This window comes from Chiloscyllium punctatum, chromosome 1, assembly GCF_047496795.1.
Source record: "Chiloscyllium punctatum isolate Juve2018m chromosome 1, sChiPun1.3, whole genome shotgun sequence".
NCBI lineage: Eukaryota > Metazoa > Chordata > Chondrichthyes > Orectolobiformes > Hemiscylliidae > Chiloscyllium > Chiloscyllium punctatum.
The window spans coordinates 167,915,958-167,936,576 of NC_092739.1; the positions used below are offsets into that span (position 1 = coordinate 167,915,958).

Genomic DNA, 20,619 nt, shown 5'->3' on the forward strand with positions numbered 1-20,619 from the left:
CAGCCTTTTTTATGCTGTCCCCTTAGTTTGTTACTGCCTACCCCCCAAGCTGGAATCTGTGGAACCTTATCCATGGAATGCTGCTGGCAAGGTCAGCATTTAAGACTTTTTTCTTATCTCCCGTGACACTTGTGTTGCATGAATCGTTAATCCATGTCAGGGGACAGTCAACCACATTGCTGTGGAACACAGACCTGACCAAATAAAGCCATGCCCTCTTTTTAAAAAGGGTCATCGGTGAACCAGATGGGTCCTTTTGCTTAGAAATTAAGCATTCAGGACATCATGAGAATTAACTTTCAATTTCCACCAGTTGCCATGGTCATGTTTGAACCAGTGTCCCCAGACAAAAACCTTGAGCTAGATTAATGTCTAAATTCCAACTAGACTAATGAACGAATTCCTGCAACTTATTCTAAAAGTGAAAGACTGAACAGCAACCTAAGTTTGTTCAATGTATCTTTTCAGATGCATGACACTAATCTTTTCCTATAAAAGGTGTCTTATGATTCTGCTCCACAGCTACCTGATGAAGCAAGCTGCAACTACCAAATAAGCTTATTGGGCTATAAACCTTGTGTTGTCTGATTTTTAACTGGTCTAGCTGCCACTATAACATTCAACATTTGTGATGTTGGAACAAGATTGAATGGGCAAACATTACCTTATGTACCTCACTTTAAAACCCCAGATTTTCTTAATATAACTAGGACAGAATAGTATCACATCCCAGGATGAGAAAAGGTCCTTTCTCCCCAGCCTTTTGTTCTTGCTTGTGGCCAATTTTTAGTCACCAACACAATTGTTGGAGAAATATTATTTCAAATCAGAGTACTGAACGCCACGAGTTGCAGTAAAACCAAGCTTTTGTAAAAAGGTGATTCATCATTAAACTGGAGATCAGTCTGTTCAAGTGGGTGGGATCTCTTGTTGAGTTTTTTAAAACTGCCCTAAGTTCAGCTTATTACAGCATTACTGGGTCACATGAAGAGCCTCTATATCAATAGAAGCCTTTGAAATATTCACTCAAGTTATGGTCACTTCAATGTAGATAACATTGAAACTAGGATAACCCCAAGGCCTTTTATGCGTATGTGAGAAACCCGAGAATGACAAGAGCGAGGGTAGGTCCGATCAAGGACAGTGGTGGGAGACTGTGTATTGAGTCGGAAGAGATAGGAGAGGTCTTGAACAAGTACTTCTCTTCAGTATTTACGAACGAGAGGGACCGTATTGTTGAAGAGGAGAGTGTGAAACGGACTGATAAGCTAGAAGAGATACCTGTTAGGAAGGAAGATGTGTTGGACATTTTGAACAACTTGAGGATAGACAAGTCCCCCGGGCCTGACGGGATATATCCTAGGATTATGTGGGAAGCAAGAGAGGAAATTGCAGTACCGTTGGCAATGATCTTCTCGTCTTCACTGGCAACTGGGGTGGTACCAGGGGACTGGAGAGTAGCGAATGTTGTGCCCCTGTTCAAAAAAGGGAATAGGGATAACCCCGGGAATTACAGGCCAGTTAGTCTTACTTCGGTGGTAGGCAAAGTAATGGAAAGGGTACTGAGGGATAGGATTTACGAGTATCTGGAAAGACACTGCTTGATTAGGGACAGCCAGCACGGATTTGTGAAGGGTAGGTCTTGCCTTACAAGTCTTATTGAATTCTTCGAGGAGGTGACCAAGCATGTGGATGAGGGTAGAGCAGTGGATGTAGTGTACATGGATTTTAGTAAGGCATTTGATAAGGTTCCCCATGGTAGGCTTATGCGGAAAGTCAGGAGGCATGGGATAGAGGGAAATTTGGCCAATTGGATAGAAAACTGGCTAACCGGTCGAAGTCAGAGAGTGGTGGTAGATGGTAAATATTCAGCATGGAGTCCAGTTACAAGTGGAGTTCCGCAGGGATCAGTTCTGGGTCCTCTGCTGTTTGTAATTTTTATTAATGACTTAGATGAGGGAGTCGAAGGGTGGGTCAGTAAATTTGCAGATGATACAAAGATAGGTGGAGTTGTGGACAGTGAGGAGGGCTGTTGTCGGCTGCAGAGGGACTTAGATATGATGCAGAGCTGGGCTGAGGAGTGGCAGATGGAGTTCAACCCTGCCAAGTGTGAGGTTGTCCATTTTGGAAGAACAAATAAGAATGCGGAATACAGGGTTAATGGTAGGGTTCTTGGTCAGGTGGAGGAACAGAGGGATCTTGGGGTCTATGTACATAGATCTTTGAAGGTTGCCACTCAGGTGGATAGAGTTTGTAAGAAGGCCTATGGAGTATTATCGTTCATTAGCAGAGGGATTGAATTCAAGAGTCGTGAGGTGATGTTGCAGCTGTACAGGACTTTGGTTAGGCCACATTTGGAGTACTGTGTGCAGTTCTGGTCGCCTCACTTTAGGAAAGATGTGGAAGCTTTGGAGAGGGTGCAGAGAAGATTTACCAGGATGTTGCCTGGAATGGAGAGTAGGTCGTACGAGGATAGGTTGAGAGTTCTCGGCCTTTTCTCGTTGGAACGGCGAAGGATGAGGGGTGACTTGATAGAGGTTTATAAGATGATCAGAGGAATAGATAGAGTAGACAGTCAGAAACTTTTTCCCCGGGTACAACAGAGTGTTACAAGGGGACATAAATTTAAGGTGAAGGGTGGAAGGTATAGGGGAGATGTCAGGGGTGGGTTCTTTACCCAGAGAGTGGTGGGGGCATGAAATGCGCTGCCCGAGGGAGTGGTAGAGTCAGATTCATTGGCGACCTTTAAGCGGCATTTGGATAGGTACACGGATGGGTGCTTAATCTAGGTTAGAAGTTCGGCACAACATCGTGGGCCGAAGGGCCTGTTCTGTGCTGTATTGTTCTATGTTCTTCCCTCCAGGTTGTCACGTTGAAGCAGAATCACTTCAGTGAATTTCTCAACTGTGAGAGGTAATTTCGGTTTAAACTTTAAGATGTGCCTGGACCACAGACTGATCTATAATAAAAGACAAAACTTTTGTTTCTTTTCTAAAACATTTTGTATACTCAAAAGTAGAATAGTTTAAATTGTGCAGAATGCTGACAATTTGTGAGCAGAGTAAAAACAAACAGGCCCTTGATTGATGAAACCATTAACACAGGCAGGGAAGAATGAGTCCTTGACTGATAATACTGCAGGGTGAGAGAAACAACTTTGGAGACTCTGAAGACTTTGTGATAAGGGTGCAAATCAAAGAATAATGATGTTTTTAAGAATGTGAACCTCATGGCTCGTTAGAGCCAGGGAGGGGAGGGTCTGGAGGCATTTGTTGCAGACTTTGTGATAAGGGTGTAAATCGAAGAATAATGATGTTTTTAAGAATGTGAACCTCATGGCTTGTTAGAGCCAAGGAGGGGAGGGATTTGTACTGTATATAATGAGAAACTTTGTAAGCCTCAGCGCGCCTTTTACTCAGAAGGGTGCCCGACTCTGCAGACTTGCTAATAAAACTTTGTTTTCCTGAATTTGTCTAGAGCGATTATTAAGAAGCGATTTTCGTTTCTAACAACTTGGGGGCTCGTCGTCCGGGATCAACACTCCGGCCGCGGGGGGAGCTGAGGAAGGACATCGGAGAAGGTGCACCCTGCTGATTTCAGCAGTCCCTGATTCCTTGCTTGTCGCCCCGCGCGGCTTGAGCGAGTGATATCCGGGAGGCTCAGGAAAACAAAGGAGGGGTGTGGCCGAGGCAGTGGGGACGGTTAACGATCGAGTAATTTCGGTGCACCGAACCCAGGTAAGAAAAACTTGCAGGGACCGTGTTTCCGGACGCCTGGGGACCTACGGGGTGCCTGTGGATTTTTCTACAGAGACGTAGGACTCAGGTATCTAGAGACCGGGGCTGGCCTGTGAGGGATTTTGCAGAGACCGTGTTTGCGGAGGAACGTGTACCTACGGGGTGCCTGTGATCTGTTTCACAGAGACGTAGGACACAGGAATCCAAAGACCGGGGGTGCCTGCAAAGGAACCTGGGCGATCACGGGACTGAAGGTCCGGGAATTGGCTACATTGTGATAGATTATCACGGGAGAAATATGAAGTCCTCGGAAATGGGAAATAAGGGATCTAAGGCGATTAAGGGATGGGCTGGGGTATGTTTTGTTATTTGTAGATAGAATAAGTATAAGTAGCAGGAAATGATCTTGGAAACATATGTTATAAAATCCATATAAGTGGGAGCTTATAAAAAATAATGGGTAAAGATGCTGCTGGGAGTTGTCCACAGACCCATCAACAATAGCTTTCTTTGGGACAGAATAGTTCAGGGAGAAAATAAGGTGTGTAAAAAACAGGCAGTATATTTATCACTGGTGATTTTAATTTTCATGTAGATTGGGAAAATCAAGTTGCCTAAGGAAGTCAGAAGGACACTTTTCTAGAATCATATGTTCTACATCCAAATGGGAATCAAGCTATTTTGCGTCTGATAATATATACTGAGGAAGGTTTAATACGTGATCACAAAGTAAAAATAAACTCTAAAGGTTACAGTGACCATAATATGATAGAAGTTAGCATTCATGTTAAGAGTAAGAAACTTGGGTTGAAAACAACTGTGCTATAAACTCGAAGAAGGTAGGCATTGTGCAGAGTTAACTGGAGTGGACTCAGAAAGAAGTTTAATAGAAAAGACAACTAATGAACAACTGCACACTTTTATGAAAATAGTTCATGACTCCCAGTTTCCTCAGTGAGGAAAAATGATTCCAGGAAGGGAATATCAAAGAATGATTAACCAAGGGAAAAAAACAGACAGAGTTGAAAGAAAAGTCATAAAAATGGAAAAGATTGTGAGAGAATCAATGTCTGGAAGGTATCAAAAAAAAACTTAAATTTTGCTGCAAACAAAAAAAACATTTATGACAGCAACAGACACACAATGCATGAAAATTGGTCCTATCCACTTAATGATTCAAATGGTTAAACAAGCTTTTGGAGAACACAAAGGACATCATCTGAAAATTGGTTGTGCACGGAGAGAAATTGTATTATTGATAGTCACTGCTCGGATGTTATGCATTTTCCACCAAAGATATTTAATTGTGATTACTTTCCCCAATAATTGCATACAAATTAAGTCTGCAAAGGCTGCCAATTGTTATAACACCACCTTCTTGTGGTCTGTATGAAAATAGAATCTCTGTTGTATACTATTTATTATAAGGGAACACTGTTCCAACTACATGACAGAAAGGATAGCTGGCTTGCTTAACTGTAAGTATAACCTGTCTAAACAATAACTTCTCAGGATTAGTGACAACTGACTGAATTTCTGAATCATACGGTGCATTCTTGTAGTGTGCAGAAAACTGAGAAAGAACTCCATTAGCAGCTAAAAGGGTGTAAACTACTCAATGTATAAAACATACAGGAAACAGTTTGCAGAAAAATTCACCATTGACACGTTTAATTGCTACCATTCAAACACCCAAACTTCAGAAATGTAGGCCATCATTTACCTAACTGTGCAAATGTCCAAATCAACTGGGTTTACAGAAGCCCCGAGAAATTCTAAAGGACTGTTGCAATTTCAGGGAGGTGGGGGGATGGAATGGTGGAGAAGAGAGACCAACTGAAAATGATATTACTTTGAAGAGAGTTAAAGTTTCAATCAACCTCTTCAATTGTTGGTCCACCAGAAGGGTCCTTTCTGACTTGTTCTGAGAATGGCCCTTCGGGCATACCTCCCTGGTAAAGTTTGGCAATGATGGGCTTGCATATTTTTTTTTCAAATCTTTCAACTGCTGCTCAAAGTCCTCCTTCTCTGCTGTTTGGTTTGCCTCCAGCCAGGAGATGGCCTGGTTACACTTTTCGATGACTTTGTTCTTATCTTCCTCACTGATCTTGCCTTTCGTTTTCTCTTCCTCCACTGAACTCTTCATGTTAAATGCGTACGACTCCAGGGAATTCTTGGCTGTAATTTTCTCACGCTGCATATCATCCTGACCTTTGTACCTCTCCGCTTCCTGCACTATCCTCTCGATCTCCTCCTTACTCAACCTGCCCTTGTTATTGGTGATGGTGATTTTGCTCTCTTTGCCAGTGCTCTTGTCCACAGCAGAGACATTCAAGATGCCATTTGCGTCAATATCAAAGGTGACTTCAATCTGTGGTACACCACGTGGCGCAGGAGGGATCCCACTGAGGTCAAATTTGCCCAAGAGAACTCCGGAGGAAAGGTCTCCTGGCTCACACTCCGCCGCTCGACTTCCTCTTGCATAAGGTGGAGCCCGGAGACTGGGTACTTGTTAAGACCTGGAAGGCCGAAAAGCTCCAGCCGCGGTGGGAAGGACCGTTCCTGGTTCTGTTAACAACTGAAGCAGCTGTTCGGACGAAAGAAAAAGGGTGGGTCCACGCGTCAAGGATAAAGGGGCCTGTTCCGCCAGAAGGAGAAAGCACTTGGACATGCGAGCAAGGGGACAAGCCGTTGGTGGTCAAACTGAAAAGACAGCGATAATGAACTCTACTTGGACTGTATTGGTGGGGATATTGATCAATTTACTCCTGTATGTGGGGGAGAGTGAGGGGAGATGTGACAAATGTCGAACTACAGTAAGACTTGGGATTCGAATCTACTCGGGATCATTTGTGTCCCATTCCTATGTGGACGATAGGTGTTACGATGTGAGTGCACGCCATGAATGTTGGGAGGATGGGAGACCCTATTATCAGGTATATAATAAAGGATACGGTGGCAAAATCCGTGGATGCCCTATAAATGACCGCTGGGTGTCTATTAGCAAAACTGGGAGGTGGGACCTATCCTCCGTGTTGCTCAGGGAGCAGGTTGACAGAGTCAAGGAGACCAAGATACAGATCACTGATCGGGGGTTGGGGAAGGAGCAAGACCGTTAGGGAACGGTCGTGCTCCCTAAAGTGCCATCCGTATACGAAGAGGTAGAAGGAAAAATTGAACTCCCTGATGTTACACAAAACCTGTTTATTGATCTCACCTCTAGAATAGCCACTGTTTTAAATGTTAGCAATTGCTGGGTTTGTGGGGGGCCGCATATGTCGGAACAATGGCCGTGGACTGGTCAAAGCTTAGACATAGGGGAATTGCAGCAAACCACTTGGACTCATGTCAACGACAGAAAAAGCCAGGGGTGGAGACTGACAAACAGCCCTGAGGGTCAGTTCTGTATTGAAGGCAAGGGGACCGTGGAGGTAGGGATTAGTCCCTGTCAGAATATATTGGATGCAACCACGCGAGTATGGTGGCCTGAGGATATTACTTGGTACATTGCAAACCGAGGTCATAAAAATTGCGTTCCATTACGTACTGATTCCTCCTCTGACGAACTAGGTTCTGATTCTTCCGATGGCATGATGAGAGTCTGGAGTGGTGGTTGTCGGGGGAATCGATGCTGGGATACTCCTGTCCAGACTCTGGGTCAGGAGTCCGAATACTGGAATTGCAGTGGTCCTGGTCCTTATGAGGGCGTCCCCGGGGTAAAGGAGCTGTGGGATGACGTTGTGAGGCAGGGAGGGCCTGCTCCAGATGGCCTATTTTGGATATGCGGTAATCAGGCATATTCCAAACTCCCCATGGGATGGGCTGGAGTATGCTTCCTGGGTCTAATACGACCTGAATTCTTCCTATTACCCCGGGAGGAAGGCGATGATTTGGGGATTAAACTCTTTGACTCCCTCCGTAGGTCACCAAGGGATATCCAAGTCAGTGATTGGGGGGATGAGTGGCCACCGGCCCGGATTATTGAATACTACGGGCCAGCTACATGGGCACAGGACGGATCATGGGGATATCGTACTCCTATCTATATGTTAAATCGAATTATCAGGCTCCAAGCAGTCGTAGAGGTTATTACTAACCGGACTGCCCTGGCCCTGGAGTTGCTGGCTAAGCAGCAGGATCAGATGAGGGCTGCTATATATCAAAACCGACTTGCCTTGGATTATCTGTTGGCCTCGGAGGGGGGGTGTGTACGGGAAGTTTAACCTGACTAACTGCTGTCTAGAAATTGACGATAATGGTAAAGCGGTTTTGAAAATTTCCGATGAAATTCGGAAATTGGCCCATGTGCCAGTACAATCTTGGCGTCCTCTTAGTGGCATCGGATGGTGGGATGGTCTCCTAGGTGGTAGCTGGTGGCGCACGGCGTTGCTGGTGGTTGGGGGGGGCATGATTCTTCTTCTCGTATTACCCTGCCTAACTCCCTGTATTCAGTTTTTAATTCAGAAAAATATTTCCCGACTCCAGGCAGTGGTGGTTCCACAACATGGGACGCGTGAACTTAAAGTGATGTTGCTGCGAAAGACCAAGGATTTCCCGGGCCCTTGAGGAGGGGGGGCTATCTTGGTCAGGCACATCTTAAAGAAAGAAAAGGGTGGAATTGTGAGAGGTAATTTCGGTTTAAACTTTAAGATGTGCCTGGACCACAGACTGATCTATAATAAAAGACAAAACTTTTGTTTCTTTTCTAAAACATTTTGTATACTCAAAAGTAGAATAGTTTAAATTGTGCAGAATGCTGACAATTTGTGAGCAGAGTAAAAACAAACAGGCCCTTGATTGATGAAACCATTAACACAGGCAGGGAAGAATGAGTCCTTGACTGATAATACTGCAGGGTGAGAGAAACAACTTTGGAGACTCTGAAGACTTTGTGATAAGGGTGCAAATCAAAGAATAATGATGTTTTTAAGAATGTGAACCTCATGGCTCGTTAGAGCCAGGGAGGGGAGGGTCTGGAGGCATTTGTTGCAGACTTTGTGATAAGGGTGTAAATCGAAGAATAATGATGTTTTTAAGAATGTGAACCTCATGGCTTGTTAGAGCCAAGGAGGGGAGGGATTTGTACTGTATATAATGAGAAACTTTGTAAGCCTCAGCGCGCCTTTTACTCAGAAGGGTGCCCGACTCTGCAGACTTGCTAATAAAACTTTGTTTTCCTGAATTTGTCTAGAGCGATTATTAAGAAGCGATTTTCGTTTCTAACATCAACTTCCCAATCGTTTCAGTATTTTCCCTCTCACTCAAGTCATACAGGACTATAGCAACCACGAGGCCATTCAGCCCCTCGGCTTTGTCTTTGAAAAGGGTATCCCACTGCTGACCTGCTTCTGAAAAGTTTAACTGCTTCAAGGCAGTTCCTGGTTCCTTTCTCAGATATTTATAAATCTTTATCCTTGCAGTGTCCTGTTTTGTTGCAGTCAGAGTCGCTAAAATGGGAATTTGTTTCCCCGTGTCTGGCCACAGAGAGTACTCGTTTTGGGGGATTTTTCAGGGGGTTAGTCCCCAAACCCCCCGCCTCTCCAGCGCCGTTACCGCTCGGGGATATGTTTTGCTTCAAAGTTTATATTTTTCTGGCGGCCACACGCCGCCTTTCCCCAAGCCCCACGCTGTTTGTTTAAATCTGTCTCTGTTCGCTCTTTAATCCCTTCCCGCTCCCTCCATCTCCCTCACGGGACCGTCTCTGGGGAAAGGGCGTTACCGGCCGCGCCTTAAATACCCGCCGGCGGTTCGTGGCGGGAGTTGCCATGGAGACGGGATCTGACGGTTGGTCTTGGCGCTAAAATTAAAGTCGCGAGCGCTCGGGTGATCAATGGGAGACCATCGAGGAGACAAGGGGTGAGTACTCAGAGAGTGAGGGAGAGAATAAAACACCAACCAGAAATGTGGGCCCCACGGGAAAAAAATTAATTGGAAAAGTGATGCCCAGCACTTGTAATGTCAGGGAGGCTGTGGGACATTTCAATGTTAACCACCAAGAGTGGCTTGGCAACAACACCACTTTCTGGATTAGTGGTGCTGGAAGAGCACAGCAGTTCAGGCAGCATCCAAGGAGCAGCGAAATCAACGTTTCGGCCAAAAGCCCTTCATCAGGAATAAAGGCAGTGAGCCTGAAGCGTGGAGAGATAAGTTAGAGGAGGGTGGGGGTGGGGAGAGAGTAGCATAGAGTATAATGGGTGAGTGGGGGAGGGGATGAAGGTGATAGGTCAGGGAGGACACCACTTACTGAGCTGACCCTAAAGCACATAGCTTCCTCCTGCCTGGGTCTGCACAAGTGATAGGGAATGAACAACATGGAAAAAAATGTACTTCAACCTTACAATGATCATTCTACAATCCTTGTGGAGACAAAGTTGCAACACCACATTGAGAATATCTTTCATCCTATTGCACACATTGCTAAATGCAATAGATTTCTGACAGATCTTGCAACTCAATTCTGGGCATCCATGAGGTGCTGTTGGCCATCAATCAAATTGTATTTTAAGGCAATCTGTAATCGCATGGCCCAGCATACTCATCAAGCCAAGGGATCGAACAATTAAGAGGTTCAGTGACAAAATACAGTTATTTGCTAAACAGCAGATAGTCATAGAGGTTAGGCCACTGTTGGACTGTTGTGTACAATTCTGCTTTCCTTCATTTCGGAAAGATGTTGTGAAACTTGAAAGGGTTCAGAAAAGATTTACAAGGATGTTGCCAGGGTTGGAGGATTTGAGCTAGGGAGAGGCTGAACAGGCTGGGGCTATTTTCCCTGTAGTGTCGGAGGCTGAGGGGTGACCTTATATAGGATTACAAAATTATGAGGGGCATGGATAGGATAAATAGACAAAGTCTTTTCCCTGGGTCGGGGAGTCCAGAACGAGAGGGCATAGGTTTAGGGTGAGAAGGGAAAGATATGAAAGAGACCCACAGAGCAATGTTTTCACACCAAAGGTGGTACGTGTATGGAAAGAGCTGCCAGAGGAAGTGGTGGAGGTCGGTACAATTGCAACATTTAAAATGCATTTGGATGGGTATATGAATAGGAAAGGTTTGGAGGGGTATGGGCCGGGTGCTGGCAGGTGGGACTAGATTGGGTTGGGATATCTGGTTAGCATAGACGGGTTGGACCGAAGGGTCTGTTTCCATGCTGTACATTTCTATGACTCTGAGGTATACATCATGGAAACTGACCCTTCAGTCTAACTCACCCATGCCAACCAGATATCCTAATCTAATCTAGTCCATTTTGCCAGTACTTGGCCCATATCCCTCTAAACCCTTCCTGTTGTAGGACCTTGGCTCAATCTACCAATCTACTTTCTTCTTTGTGTGAGCCTAGTCCTGCGTGTTCTTTTAAATGAAGCACTAGGAGAAGATATTCAGTCTCACACTCTTAATTTATTTTAAACAGTAAGTGGACAAAGCATTCAGAGCTCTGGGTCGAAACAAAGATAGGTGGAGTTGTGGACAGTGAGGAGGGCTGTTGTCGGCTGCAGAGGGACTTAGATATGATGCAGAGCTGGGCTGAGGAGTGGCAGATGGAGTTCAACCCTGCCAAGTGTGAGGTTGTCCATTTTGGAAGAACAAATAAGAATGCGGAATACAGGGTTAATGGTAGGGTTCTTGGTCAGGTGGAGGAACAGAGGGATCTTGGGGTCTATGTACGTAGATCTTTGAAGGTTGCCACTCAGGTGGATAGAGTTTGTAAGAAGGCCTATGGAGTATTATCGTTCATTAGCAGAGGGATTGAATTCAAGAGTCGTGAGGTGATGTTGCAGCTGTACAGGACTTTGGTTAGGCCACATTTGGAGTACTGTGTGCAGTTCTGGTCGCCTCACTTTAGGAAAGATGTGGAAGCTTTGGAGAGGGTGCAGAGAAGATTTACCAGGATGTTGCCTGGAATGGAGAGTAGGTCGTACGAGGATAGGTTGAGAGTTCTCGGCCTTTTCTCGTTGGAACGGCGAAGGATGAGGGGTGACTTGATAGAGGTTTATAAGATGATCAGAGGAATAGATAGAGTAGACAGTCAGAAACTTTTTCCCCGGGTACAACAGAGTGTTACAAGGGGACATAAATTTAAGGTGAAGGGTGGAAGGTATAGGGGAGATGTCAGGGGTGGGTTCTTTACCCAGAGAGTGGTGGGGGCATGGAATGCGCTGCCCGAGGGAGTGGTAGAGTCAGATTCATTGGCGACCTTTAAGCGGCATTTGGATAGGTACATGGATGGGTGCTTAATCTAGGATAGAAGTTCGGCACAACATCGTGGGCCGAAGGGCCTGTTCTGTGCTGTATTGTTCTATGTTCTAAACCCTTTTTCCCTGACAGACTACCACGTGTGCCAGTTCAAAGAGTAAGACCTCGTTCTGTCCTTGCCCCAGTCTTTTATACAATTAAAAACGTCATACAAACAGTGAGGTAGAATTATCTTCTCATTGGCTGTTGATCTGACTCCATTCCCCACCTCCTCGCATTCCCGGATGTCTGACCCCATGTGAGCTTCTTTTGCCCGCGAAACGGAGCATCACGTGACTGCCTCCTGCGTGGGTTACACAGCGTCTCCACAGGCTTCTGACTGCTGTATAGATTCACAGTCGCAGCCAGCCCTCAGTTTTTCGAGTAAGCCATATATTTACTCTGTTCATATACCCATCCAGATGTCTTTTGAATGTCATTTTATCAGCCTCCACTACTTCCTCTGGCAGCTCATTCCATACACGCAACACCCTCTGTGGGAAAAAGTTGCCCCTTATATCCCCTTTAAGTCTTTCCGCTCTCACCCTAAACCTATGTCCTCTAGTTCTGGACCCACACACCCTGGGGAAAAGACCTTGTCTATTCACTCATTCCACGTCCCTCATGATTTTCTCAGGGCACGCCTCAACCTCCAACACTCCAGGGAAATCAGTCCCAGCCTATTCAGCCTTTCCCTGTAGCTCAAACCCTGCAATCCTGGCAACAACCTTGTAAATGTTTTCTGAGCCCTTTCAAGTTTCACAACATCCTTCTGCTAGGAGGAAGACCAGAATTGCACACAATGATAGACAGGGCCAAGTGATTTCGCAACCAACAGTTCAGACCTAAGCTCTGCAATTTGCCGTGTCTGGTCGTGAATAGAGGCAGACAATTAAACAATTCTCTGGAGGAGAAGACTGTATAAATATCTCCATCCTCAATTATGGAGGACCCGAGCACATCAGTGCAAATTAAAGCTAAGCATTTATGACAGTCTGCAGTCAGAAGTAGCAAGTGAAAGAGTTCAGACTGGGTGGATTACTTGGAATGTAATCCAGGAGAGTTTTTTGTAGCAACATGTAGAAGGCGCAACATAGGACAGCATAGTGCTGGAACTGATTCTGGGGAAAGAAGCTGGATGAGTATAAGCAAATTACTGCGGATGCTGGAATCTAAAACCAAAAGAGAAAATGCTGGAAAATCTCAGCAGGTCTGGCAGCATCTGTAAGGAGAGAAAAGAGCTGACGTTTCAAGTCTAACTGACCCTTTGTCAAAGTGTTTGATGTAGCAGTGGGGAACATTTTCGTGATAGTGAAAACAACATGGTTCAGATTACTTAAGGACAAGTGAAAAGATGGCTTGCAAAAGGTGCTTTGGATGGGAGGAAAGGCATATTTTATTAAAATAAAGCAGAAACTGGCCAAAGTGGACTGGGAACAGTTCCTTGCAAATAATTCTAATACTGGAGTGGTGGGAGGCATCATCAGAAACCCCTCCCACCCCGGTAACACTGTCTTCATCATCATCACAGACCCCTCACAGACCAGTAACATTCTCTTCCAACACCATCAGAGATCCTTCCTACCCTGGTAATACTCTTCATCATCATCAGACGCCCCTCCCTCCCCAGTAACACTCTTCTTCATCATCAGAGACCCATCTCACTCCGATAACACACTCTTCAACATCATCAGAGATCCCTCACTCCCCGGTAACAATGTCTTCATCATCATCATCAGAGACCACTCCCACACCAGTAACATTCTCTTCCAACATCATCAGAGACCCTTCCTACCCCGGTAACACTCTCTTCATCATCATCAGAGACCCCTCCCAACCTTGTAACACTCTCTTCAGCATCATCAGAGATCCCTCCCATCCCAGGAACACTCTCTTCATCATCATCAGAGACCCCACACTCAATGGTAACACTCTCTTCATCATCGTCAGAGAACCCGCCCCCATACCCCTGTAACACTCTCATCATCATCATCAGAGACCCCTCCCAACCTTGCAACACTCTCTTCAGCATCATCAGAGATCCCTCCCATCCCAGTAACACACTCTTCATCATCATCAGAGACCCCTCTCACCTGGTAACACTGTCTTAATCATCAACAGAGACTCCTCACACCCCGGTAACACTCTCTCCAACACCATCAGAGACCCCTCTCATCCGGTAACACTCTTTTCATCATCATCAGAGACCCCCCCATACCCCTGTAACACTGTCTTCATCATCAGAGATCCCTCACACCTTGGTAACACTGTCTTCATCATCATCAGAGACACCTCCCACCTGGTAACACTGTCTTCATCATCACCAGAGACTCCTCACACCCCAGTAACACTCACTTCATCATCATCAGAGATCCCTCCCACCCCGGTAACACTGTGTTCATCATCATCAGAGACTCCTCATACCCCGGTAACACTCTCTCCAACACCATCAGAGACCCCTCTCACTCCGGTAACACTCTCTTCAACATCATCAGAGACCCCTCACTCCCCGGTAACACTGTCATCATCATCATCATCATCATCAGAGACCCCTCCCACACCAGTAACATTCTCTTCCAACATCATCAGAGACCCTTCCTACCCCGGTAACACTCTCATCATCATCATCAGAGACCCATCCCAACCTTGTAACACTCTCTTCAGCATCATCAGAGATCCCTCCCATCCCAGGAACACTCTCTCCATCATCATCAGAGACCCCTCACTCCCCGGTAACACTATCTTCATCATCATCAGAGACCCCTCTCACTCCGATAACACTGTCTTCAACATCATCAGAGACCCCTCACTCCCCGGTAACACTGTCTTCATCATCATCATGAGACCCCTCCCAACCTTGTAACACTCTCTTCAGCATCATCAGAGATCCCTCCCATCCCAGGAACACTCTCTTCATCATCATCAGAGACCCCACACTCAATGGTAACACTCTCTTCATCATCGTCAGAGAACCCGCCCCCATACCCCTGTAACACTCTCTTCATCATCATCAGGGACACCTCCTATCCCGGTAACATTCTCTTCCAACATCATCAGAGACCCCTCCCACCTGGTAACACTGTCTTCATCATCATCAGAGACCCCTCCCACCCGGTAACACTGTCTTAATCATCAACAGAGACTCCTCACACCCCGGTAACACTCTCTCCAACACCATCAGAGACCCCTCTCATCCGGTAACACTCTTTTCATCATCATCAGAGACCCCCCCCATACCCCTGTAACACTCTCTTCATCGTCATCAGAGACCCCTCACACCCTGGTAACACTCTCTTCATCATCATCAGAGATCCCTCCTATCCTGGTAACACTGTCTTCATCATCATCAGAGACCCCTCCCACCCGGTAACACTCTTCCTCATCATCAGAGATCCCTCCCACCCTGGTAACACTCTCTTCATCATCGTCAGAGACCAGTCCCACCCTGGCAACACTCTCTTCAGCATCATCAGAGATCCCTCCCATCCCAGTAACACTCACTTCATCATCATCAGAGACCCCTCACTCCCTGGTAACACTCTCTTCATCATCATCAGAGATCCCTCCTACCCTGGTAACACTCTCATCATCATCATCATCAGAGACACCTCTCACCCAGTAACACTGTCTTCATCATCATCAGAGACTCCTCATACCCTGGTAACACTCTCTCCAACACCATTAGTGACCCCTCTCACTCCGGTAACACCCTCTTCATCATCACCAGAGACTCCTCACACCCCAGTAACACTCACTTCATCATTATCAGAGACCCCTTCCACCCCGATAACACTCTCTTCATTATCATTATCAGAGACCCCTTCCACCCCAATAACACTCTCTTCATTATCATCATCAGAGAACCCTCACACCCCGGTAACACTCTCTTCCAACATCATCAGAGACCCCTCCTACCCTGGCAACACTCTCTTCATCATCATCAGAGACCCCTCACACCCCGGTAACACTCTCTTCATCATCATCAGAGACACCTCACACCCCGGTAACACTCTCTTCACCATCGTCAGAGACCCCTCACTCCCCGGTAGCATTCTTTTCATCATCATCAGAGACCCCTTCCACCCCGGTAACACTCTGTTCATTATCATCATCAGAGATCCCTCCTATCCTGGTAACACTCTCTTCCAACACCATCAGAGATCCCTCCTATCCTGGTAACACTCTCTTCCAACACCATCAGAGACCCCTCCTACCCGGGCAACACTCTTCATCATCGTAAGAGACCCCTCACACCCTGGTAACAATCTCTTCCAACACCATCAGTCTCCTCCTACCCCATTAACACTCTCATCTAACATCAGACAAGCCTCCCAATCAGAAACTCTCTCTCTTCATCATCATCAGAGACCCCTCCCAACCTGGTAACACTCTCTTCATCATCATCAGAGACGCCTCTCACCCCAGTAACGCTCTCTTCATCATCATCAGAGACCCCTCCCTCCCCGTAACACTCTTCCAACACCATGAGAGATCCCTCCTACCCTGGTAACACACTCATTGAACATCATCAGACACCCTTCCCACCCCGGTAACACTCTCATCTAACATAGAACATAGAACATTACAGCGCAGTACAGGCCCTTCGGCCCTCGATGTTGCGCCGATCAAAGCACACCTAACCTACACTAAGCCACTATCCTCCATATACCTATCCAATGCCCGCTTAAATACCCATAAAGAGGGAGAGTCCACTACTGCTACTGGCAGGGCATTCCATGATCTTACGACTCGCTGAGTGAAGAACCTACCCCTAACATCAGTCCTATATCTATCCCCCCTTAATTTAAAGCTATGCCCCCTTGTAATAGCTGACTCCATACGTGGAAAAAGGTTCTCACTGTCAACCCTATCTAACCCCCTAATCATCTTGTACACCTCTATCAAGTCACCCCTAAACCTTCTTTTCTCCAATGAAAACAACCCCAAGTGCCTCAGCCTTTCCTCATAGGATCTTCCTACCTTACCAGGCAACATCCTGGTAAACTTCCTCTGCACCCGTTCCAGTGCCTCCACATCCTTCCTATAGTATGGCGACCAAAACTGCACACAATATTCCAGATGCGGCCGCACCAGAGTCTTATACAACTGCAGCATGACCTCAGGACTCCGGAACTCAATTCCTCTACCAATAAAAGCCAGTACGCCATATGCCTTCTTCACTGCACTATTTACCTGGGTGGCAACTTTCAGAGATCTGTGTACATGGACACCAAGATCCCTCTGCTCTTCCACACTACCAAGTATCCGACCATTAGCCCAGTAATCCATCTTTTTATTACTCTTACCAAAGTGAATCACTTCACACTTAGCTACATTGAACTCCATTTGCCACCTTTCTGCCCAGCTCTGCAGCTTCTCTATATCCCGCTGTAACCTGCCACATCCTTCCTCACTGTCTACAACTCCTCCGACTTTCGTATCATCTGCAAACTTGCTCACCCAACCTTCTAACCCTTCCTCCAGGTCATTTATAAAAATGACAAACAGCAATGGTCCCAAAACAGATCCTTGCGGAACACCGCTAGTGACGGCACTCCAAGATGAACCTTTGCCATCAACTACTACCCTCTGTCTTCTTCCAGCCAGCCAATTCCTAATCCAAACCTCCAACTCACCCTCAATGCCATATCTCTGTATTTTCTGCAGTAGCCTACCATGGGGAACCTTATGAAACGCGTTACTAAAATCCATATATACCACATCTACCGCTTTCCCCTCATCTACCTCCTTAGTCACCTTCTCAAAGAATTCAATAAGGTTTGTGAGGCACGACCTGCCCTTCACAAAACCATGCTGACTATCCTTGATCACATTATTCTTATCCAGATGTGCATAAATCCTATCCCTTACAATTCTCTCTAAGACTTTGCCCACAACAGAAGTGAGACTCACTGGCCTATAGTTTCTAGGGTTATCCCTACTCCCCTTCTTGAACAAGGGAACCACGTTTGCTAGCCTCCAGTCCTCCGGCACTACTCCTGTAGACAAAGAGGACACAAAAATCAAGGCCAATGGCTCTGCAATCTCCTCCCTTGCTTCCCAGAGAATCCTAGGATAAATGCCATCAGGCCCAGGGGACTTATCTATTTTCACCCTTGCCAGAATTTCCAACACCTCTACATATCTCAAAGCCATCCATTCTACTTATTCGTGCCTCAGTATTCATATCGACAACAATGTCCTGTTCCTGAGTGAATACTGACGAAAAGTATTCATTCAGCGCCTCCCCAATCTCTTCAGCCTCCACACGCAGCTTCCCATTACTATCCTTGATTGGACCTATTCCTACCCTAGTCATTCTTTTATTCCTAACATACCTATAGAAAGCCTTAGGGTTTTCCCTAATCCTACCAACTAAGGACCTTTCATGTCCCCTCCTTGCTGCTCTTAGCTCTCTCTTCAGGTCCTTCCGGGCTACCTTATAACTCTCAATCGCCCCTATTGAACCTTCACGCCTCATCTTTACAAAGGCCGCCCTCTTCCATTTAACAAGGGATTCCAATTCCCTATTAAACCACGGCTCCCTCACATGACCCTTTCCTCCCTGTCTGGTAGGTACGTACTTATCAAGGACACTCAATAGTTGCTCCTTGAACAAGTTCCACATATCAATTACGCTCTTGCCTTGGAATCTACTTTTCCAATCCACACATCCTAAGTCATACCTCAACACATCATACTTTCCCTGCCCCCAGCTATAACTCTTGCCCTGTAGTACACACTTATCCCTCTCCATCACGAGTGTAAAAATCACCGAATTGTGGTCACTGTCCCCAAAGTGCTCACCTTCCTCTAGTTCTAATACCTGGCCTGGTTTGTTACCCAGAACCAAATCCAGTATGGCCTCACCTCTTGTTGGCTTATCTACATATTGTGTCAGGAAACTCTCCTGCACACATTGCACAAACACTGACCCATCTAACGTACTGGAGCTATAGCTTTCCCAATCAATATCAGGAAAGTTAAAGTCTCCCATAACAATCACCCTATTACTGTCACTCTTCTCCTGAATCATCTTCACAATCCTTTCTTCAACGATTCTAGGACTATTAGGAGGCCTGTAAAAGACTCCTAACAGGGTGACCTCACCTCTCCTATTCCTAACCTCAACCCAAACTACCTCAGATGGCAAATCTTCGTCCATCTTCCTTTCCACCGCTGTAATACTATCTTTGACAAGCAAAGCCACACACCCCCCTCTTTTACCCCCACCTTTGACCCTACTAAAACATTTAAACCCTGGAACCTGCAACAGCCAATCCTGTCCCTGATCTAGCCACGTCTCCGTAATAGCCACAACATCGAAGTCCCAGGTACCAACCCACGCTGCAAGTTCACCTACCTTATTTCGTATACTTCTGGCATTAAAGTATACACACTTCAAGCCACTCCATCATCAGAGACCCCTCCCAGCCAGGTAACAATCTCTTCCAACTTCATCAGAGACCCCTCTCACCCTGGTAACACTCTCTTCCAACATCATCGGAGACCCCTCCCAGCCAGGTAACAATCTCTTCCAACTTCATCAGTGACCCCTCCCACCCCTGTAACAATCTCTTTCAACACCATCAGAGACCCCTCTCACCCTGGTAATACTCACTTCCAACACCATCAGAGGCCTCTCCTATCCCGGTAACACTCATTGAACATCATCGGAGACCCTTCCCACCCCGGTAACACTCTCTTCCAACACCATCAGAGACCCCTCCGACCCAGGTAACACTCTCATCTAACATCATCAGAGACCCTCCCAACCTGGTAACACTCTCTTCATCATCATCAGAGACCCCTCCCACCCCTGTAACACTGTCTTCATCATCATCAGAGACCCCTCCCACCGCGGTAACACTGTCTTCATCATCATCAGAGACACCTCCCACCCCGGTGACAATCTCTTCCAACACCATCAGAGACGCCTCCTAACCTGGTAACACTCTTCATCACCATGAGAGACTCCTCCTACCCCGGTTACACTCTTATCTAACATCATCAGAGACCCCTTACCCCCCGGTAACAACCTCTTTATCATCAGCAGAGATCCCTCCTACCCTGGTAACACTCTCATCTAACAACATCAGAGACCCCTCTCACCCAGGTAACACTCTCTTCCAACATCATCAGAGACCCCTCCCAGCTAGGTAACAATCTCTTCCAACTTCATCAGTGACTCCTCCCACCCCGGTAACAATAACTTCCAAAACCATCAGAGACCTCTTGCACCCCGGTAACAATCTCTTTATCATCATCAGAGATCCCTCCTACCCTGGTAACACTCTCATCTAACAACATCAGAGACCCCTCTCACCCAGGTAACACTCTCTTCATCATCATCAGAAACCCCTCCCACCCCTGTAACACTGTCTTCATCATCATCAGAAACCCCTCACACCCCAGTAACACTGTCTTCATCATCATCAGAGACCCCTCCCACTGCAGTAACACTCTCTTCCAACATCATCAGAGACCCCTCCCACAGCAGTAACACTCTCTTAAGCACTTGTATCAACAAGTTGAAGAACAGCTTCTTCCCTGCTGTTATTAGATTGCTAAATGGACCTCACTCTAATTCCAAACCAAGTATTGATCATTGAGCCCGGGTATCTCTGCAGAAGGAGCACGTGGTGTC

General features: G+C 46.2%; 1 protein-coding gene and 1 pseudogene across 4 annotated transcripts in view; both read right to left on the reverse strand.

Annotated features, from left to right (window-relative positions):
- Window positions 1-5,608: 5,608 nt before the first annotated feature.
- On the reverse strand, window positions 5,609-19,900 carry LOC140480715 (heat shock 70 kDa protein-like; annotated as a pseudogene).
- The window catches only part of fbxo41 (F-box protein 41), a 548,611-nt gene continuing 539,801 nt past the window's right edge, over window positions 11,810-20,619 (reverse strand). For all 4 annotated transcript variants that reach the window (XM_072578282.1, XM_072578275.1, XM_072578265.1 and 1 more), the window contains one exon: window positions 11,810-11,934. The gene's annotated coding sequence lies outside the window, so the exon portion shown is untranslated. The remainder of the gene's footprint in view (window positions 11,935-20,619) is intronic.